This window comes from Dipteris shenzhenensis, chromosome 4 (assembly GCF_047967505.1).
Source record: "Dipteris shenzhenensis isolate YYH24624 ecotype China chromosome 4, Dip_SZ_1.0, whole genome shotgun sequence".
Classification (NCBI taxonomy): Eukaryota; Viridiplantae; Streptophyta; class Polypodiopsida; order Gleicheniales; family Dipteridaceae; genus Dipteris; species Dipteris shenzhenensis.
Window position 1 is genome coordinate 26254604 of NC_141599.1, and position 6698 is coordinate 26261301.

Sequence of the window (6698 nt, forward strand, 5' to 3'; positions counted from 1 at the left end):
ATATTGCCAATGCTTATATTGGGATTGAATATGCCAAATACACACATCAGGATGTTCTACTCTTACAGGTGGATATTGCAAAAGCCTTTGATACACTTCAATGGAAATTCATCTCGCAAACAATGCGAGCTTTGGGGTTTGGAACAAAAATGTAGCAGATTATTTATTGGCTTTATAGGGACAGCAATGCAGTTTGCATTCTTTCTAGAGATCTCTCTGATGAGTGGACTCTTTGTTGTTCGGTCCGTCAGGGATGTCCCCTTAGTGCTTTATTATATGCCATTGCTACTATTAACTAGAAAAGAATTCAATGCATGACGCTAGACGCTAGGCATGGCGGCGCTCGAGGGCCATGGAGGAAAAGGGAACGTGAGGGAAGAAGCGTTAACATAGGTGGGGAAAAAAAGATTAAGAGGGGTGGGAATGAAGAGGGGGACTATGGCACAAGGGGGAAGGAAGAGGGGGAAGAGGAGCATGTACATGATGGGAGGTGGAATGTAGAGATGGAGACATCAAGGGAAGAGAGTCATGCTTTATTGGAAAGATGGGAGGGAAATCAAAGTACTAGCTAGGAGGCTTTACAAGAATGAGCGTGTCCCATCAAGGAATAGCCCCCTCCTTTTATAGCCAAGAGAGGGGGTCTCTTCCAATAAATGCATCCTCCCACATGCATGGTGTGTGTGGAAGAGTGTCCCATGTGGGCTAGGCGGTTACGCTTTCTCAATTGTGTGCGACAACCCTTTGCCTCATTTTTCCACATACATCAACCCCCATATCCCAAGTCTAAGATACTCCCTTGTTCTCTTCCTAATTTTATAATACATTCAAACATCTAGGAGAACAAGTGGAGGGCTGGCACAAGGAATCTTGCCACCTCATCCTACTTTCCCATTATTTAACTTACATTCTTAGACTTTATACACCCCCCTCCATATGGGCCTATCCTACATGGAGGGAATAATCCAATATAATATCCATCTCCACCTATTTTATATTACTTCTCCCATGGTCCTTGGGCCATATGTTACTAAATGCAGGCATGGGATTGCCTAGGTGGAGGGACGGTGCATGGAGGACCCATGCCACCTTATCATTTTATATTATTACTACCATGGATTATGTACAACACACCTTCTGGGTCCTCTTACATGGAAGGGTGGCACATGGTCATGCCCTGCCACCTCAACCCTGGGCCTTATGCACACCATATTTTATTATACTATTGCCACACATACAAGCACACACACATATTTATGCCTTTTACTTTGGTCAAATTTATCCATAACACTACCCATCCCATGCTGCACTATATTGATCATCTCGTGGCTACAAGCCCCTTCATGGTTTGGAATTGGATGCAAATCGTAGCATGGTTGCTCAAGGCTATGCTGATGATTCTTTCTTTACCCCGAAGAATATGCAGAATGATCTTTCTGATTTGATGCAGGCTCTATCGTTTATGGTTTGGCAACTGGTCTTCATGTAAATTTTCAAAAGTCCAAGATGCTCCCATTGCATTCTAAAGACTGGCATAGTCTTTTGTGGCCCGAGGAAATCATTCCACCCATTCAGATTGTTCGTCATCTTGGTTACCCTTTGGGGTGGGGTCTCACTCATTGTTAATAAAGTAATTGGGTGATGGTCAAGCTTCGGAAAAATCTAGAATATTGGAAATTGGCAACTTGGCCTTTGCATGTTCGCCTTCGGATAGTACAGCCCATCCTTGTGGCAGATATTCAATTTTACTTGCCTTTGATCATGTTCACTAAGGCAGATCTTGCTTCTTTCATGTCTACCATTATGGAAATCTTTTAGCGTTCCAAACATGGCAGAAAAAGTATCAGACTGCTTTCAGTGCATCAAATTTGTTCTCTTAAGATGCATGGTAGTTTGAACATCATGAATATCTAGGTGCACACCCTTGCTCACAGGGGAAAAATGTTGCTGCATTTCTTGCAAGGTGATCAGCCTTGGGCTCTTATGATTAGATCTCTAATTACACATATCACTATTTCTACCTTTGGTCACTGGCGAATCAATTACTAGGATTTCTTATTTGGTTGCATCGATGGCACTTTGCCTGGTTGTCCTTTGGTCTCCAGTTTGCCTCTTGATTGGAAGCACGTCCTCTCTCATCTCGAATGGAATGGTTGATAGTCTTTGCTAGGTAATTCTTTGCGAGCTGAAAGCATTCACTGGTCGATAGTTTTTTAGTCTCCACTGGCTTTACAAGAACCTCGCCGTTCCTATTTGGTTTCTTTTAAGGGCATCACTTCTGTTGGTGATGTTATTTAGAATGATGGCTCTGTGCTACCTTTCTCTCTGGGAGCTACACGGTATGGCTTGGGCTCTCATTATCATGCTTTGTGGCAACAAATTGCTTATATACTTTCGTCGTTTGTTTCGATTCCTCCTATGGAACTTCAGGACAGGTTGGAGGATTGGACTTTGACTTCGCCCTTTGAGGCTATCTCAGATTACGGTGCCTTCATTGTATAAAATCCTTTTCCCTCAACCTTGGGTTTCAGAGAAAGGCAATTCTACTTGGCGAATGCATTGCACAGCCAAGTGGTGGAGAAAGAGATTAAAGCAGCTTTGGGCTTACAAAACTCCTCTCCAACAATAGATTTTCTTCTGGTGAGTGCTTTTGGGTATTTTTCCATCTGGACGGATGTTGGCCCGTAGACACATTGCTCCTGCTCATTGCCACATATGCTTGAGTCCCCAGGAGACTATGCCTCATTTATTCTGGTTTTGTCCATGTTCTCATGAGTTCATCGATCTTCTTTGTTAGTGCCTATGAGCGAGATTCCCGCCTAGTCTTTTTGGGAAGTCTTTCTGGCTCTTTGGTTTTCATCCACCGAGACTAGAGTTTCATCTTTTCTTTGTTTGGGTTCGCTATTGGGCACTCTAGACTTTATGGACAAACAAGATTTGTAAAGTCTTTGGTGATCCCATATTTTCTTTGTTTGGTTTTCTAAAGCGTTCTCTGCAGCAATCCTTCTTTGATTGCTTGCATACACACTGCATAGATTATGATGTATATTTAGCATACACTGAGATTTTCAGTTGATGTACTTTTGGCTGCCTCGTTTTGAGGTTGCTACTCGTGTAATATAATCAATCAAAAGTTTTCACTAAAAAAAAAAAGTGTGCGCGCCACTGTACGGATCTCTCAAATAAACACTCTTTAATCATGCAAAATTTTGACACCATCCATGTTTGAGCAAAGTGTAAATATGTTAATACAATTATGGGTATTATTGTAACAACAGTCCACATGAAGAAGATTCAGGGGATATGAGGCCTACAAGGGCCATACAAGAACACAGGGATCAAATTCAATGACCATTTGAATCAGAACATTCTTGAAGGGCAAGTGGAAGAGACCCTCCCATAAACATGTTGACTGCCTCGTCGACAAGGGGATGACGCCCAAAAAGAATTGCCAAAAAAATCCCCTTCGAGAGTGCTTTGAAAACTTTGGAGACTTGCACTTCATAAGAGAGAAAATCTCGCCACACAAAGTTTGTAATGACATCGGTCATACACCAATGTGGTAGCAATGCAGGGCCATCGCTTTGTAAGAAGGTAAGGACAATTTAGGAATCACTCAGGGCTGATTTGAGGCATAGTTGTCCTGAAATGTCCTGAAACAACAGAGCACAAAGTAAGGAATTGAGTCAACAATGGAGCATACATATTAGTTTGTGGGTTTAAACTTTTAAGTACATTGTTCATGTTGAAAGGTCTTGGTGGAGCTTGAAGATGAGAATGGAGTAGGAGGACAATAACTTGAAGTAAATGGTGGAGACAAGTTTGAAGACGAGGGTGGCAAAAAAATGCATGCAAAGTCCCATTTATTTTAATTTTTTTTTGCAAAGAGAGGAACCTTCTATTAATGCTTGAAAGACTTCATACAAAACAGTAGCCCCGAAGGTGCTGAGTATGGAAAAAAATGGAAAAAGGCTAATAGAAGAAAAATCCAGCCTGTTCCAGAGAAACCTAGCTCACTGCCTAGGGGATCTATGGTAAAGGGGCTAACAGCCAGGTCGGGGGACTATACAACCAATGAATCCCTCACGGAGTGAATACATAGAAAACTCTTGTAGGCCAAGCCTTGCAAAAACGTGCGCACCTAGCGACAATCGCCCTAGAGCTCGGGGTCCCAAGCTCCCACATGGAGCGCAGGGTGTCGATGATATCTTGCCAGATGGCGACCAAGGTAGCCAAGGGTGGAATCGGATGCTCACCCATCACTAGACTACAACGAGCAACCCAAATGTTCCACTCCATGATACTGGCTACTACCTTCCACACGCTATCCTCCAGAGGAGAATGAGGATCTGAGCTATCAGGAGGGACCGCCTCATGGAGCTCTATTCTCTGAATTCTCTGACTCTGTACATGGTAGGCTAGAGAGACCTCATCAATCTGGAATGTGTGACCTTCCTTAGTCAACCAGGTCACCATCCCCTAGTTGTAGTCCCTCCAAAGGCTCTGCATGCTGGTCATAATCCTGAAGGCTCCCATCCAGATCTTCCTGCGCTACAGTGACAGCTCCAGAGGTAGTGAGGGATCTTCTCCAGAAATCCAGAAGAGTAGTAGTGGCACTGCCCATCCACCGGCATCCGCTCCACGGGCCTATGGAAAAACCTCCGTGAGTGAGCGGCCAGCTAGAAGAAGTAGGAGATCTTCCTCGGCTGCAAACTAGACCATAGACGTGTCCAAAATATGGAACGGACCTCTAGGGGCACCCTCTGGGCTGCCCAATGCCTCTCCCTCGAAATGGGCCAAGTCGAAGAGTCCCATCTAAAGTTTCCTGCCAATCCGAGTGGTATATGAAAAGAAGGGCACCTCATCCACCTGCTCAGGGAGGCCGATCTTAGAAGACCAAAACCACTCTCTCGGATCGCACTGGACCTCCCTCAGGGGCCTACTTTCCCAAAGCCAGAGGCGCCATCTGGGGGTATCTTGCTTTGGGATGCTGGGAGGATCAATGTGCCACTCCTTCCCTAATCAGCCCACCAATCTGATCATCTGCCAATGAATCCCATTCAGACTCCCGTCCATCTCTGGGTCTCTCTCAATGAGTGCTTGGAGTAGACCGCGAGGCCCTACATGAAAGAAGCCAGGCTGTGTGTTGCCTCACTGAATCATCATCCTCAAGGGGACCTCGGTCCGAGAAAATGGACCTAACCATTTGTTGTCCATCCACACGCAAAGTCTTTCCCGCCAAGACTCGAGGATGGCTAGGTCAATCTCCCTCATTCCCTGCCCTGCCCCTCGCATATGCGCTATGGCTCCAAGCCTCTCCTCTGTCTCCATGGGTATTCTGCTCCATCTGCCAAAGGAACAGGCCGGGCCACTATCCCACTGTGCCCATCCAATGTGAGTCCGTTGTCTAAGCATACGTCCATCCTGATCCTTGATCTCCGGTTGCCAGATGAGGGGTTGGTGCTCGAACTCCTCTCTGTAATGGGGCTGAGCCCGGATGAGGTCCCCTTCTAATCTCAGTTAGACCCTATGGAGGCTCCTCATCATGGGGGAACCCTTCCCCATAAAGGGGGCCTCTGAAAAGATCCATCTGTGTGAATGATGCCACTACCTCCCAGTGCGTGGGGTGTTCTTGAGAAGCCCTCGCTACAAGAGGAGCTTCCAGGGCTCTACGCCAGGGGTGAGGCTGCACACAACCAACTTGCCCAAGAGGGCTCTGCTCTGCATCTCCAGATCTATCATGCCCAATCCATCCAATGCCTGCGGCATGATCACCGCCTACCAAGCGACCCGAGCTCTGGTATTCCTAATGCCATCCAATCTTGCCCAGAGGGCCAGAGACTGCACTGTGCCAAGTAGGGCAGAGCTACTATGTGTTGAGCTCTGCAATGTTCTGAATGATAAATTGCATCTCATTATTATGCAAAGAACTAGCGCGGTGGTCGCTCCAAGCCAACCTTGAATTTTCACGATCTGCATGGGCATGCTGCCTAGTGACAGGTGGCAAAGCTACGGCAAAAGGCTGCATGATGATAGGTGGTTAGGCAGAGATGAAGCAGTGAAGAGATGCACGATGTAGTCAATAACGCTGCGCGAAGTATGGCAAAGATGCCATGTATCCAGCTCTACAGTGTTTAGAATGATAGATTGCATCTCATTATTACGCCAGTGTGGCATCATGATGTTGAAAAAGTTTTTGGGGAGAGCACAGGTCCGCCTCAAATTCATAATATCACCTAGGAGCGCGTCGCGTCGCGGCCTCAAAATAGCACTGAAAATGGCTCTATGATTGGCTACACCCAAGCAAACGTTGACCCGCAAGCTCAATAGCATTTTCTCATTTGATCAAAAAGGCAATTTTTTAGAAATATATACTCCATACTTATGGAGCTAGTGCTGGTGGTCTTAAAACTTTGATATTTAGTGAAATTTGTAGTTTGGTTACCATAAATGGATGCACTAGAAAAAGTTAAATTCATACATGTGCAATGCTCTTTGAATAAACCCACATTTTTTATCCTTTTGCATTGGTTTCTTTATAGAGTTACTACCTTGCAATGAGTCCCATAAGCATGTCAAAGGTGGTTCTTCCCCTTTGTGCTTGTTTTTTAATAGTGGTTTTATCTCTTCCTTGCTTCTCAGAGGCATTTGCTCCCATGGCTCTCTGTGCTCCTCAAGCTCTCTTGGAAGTTGAAACATGT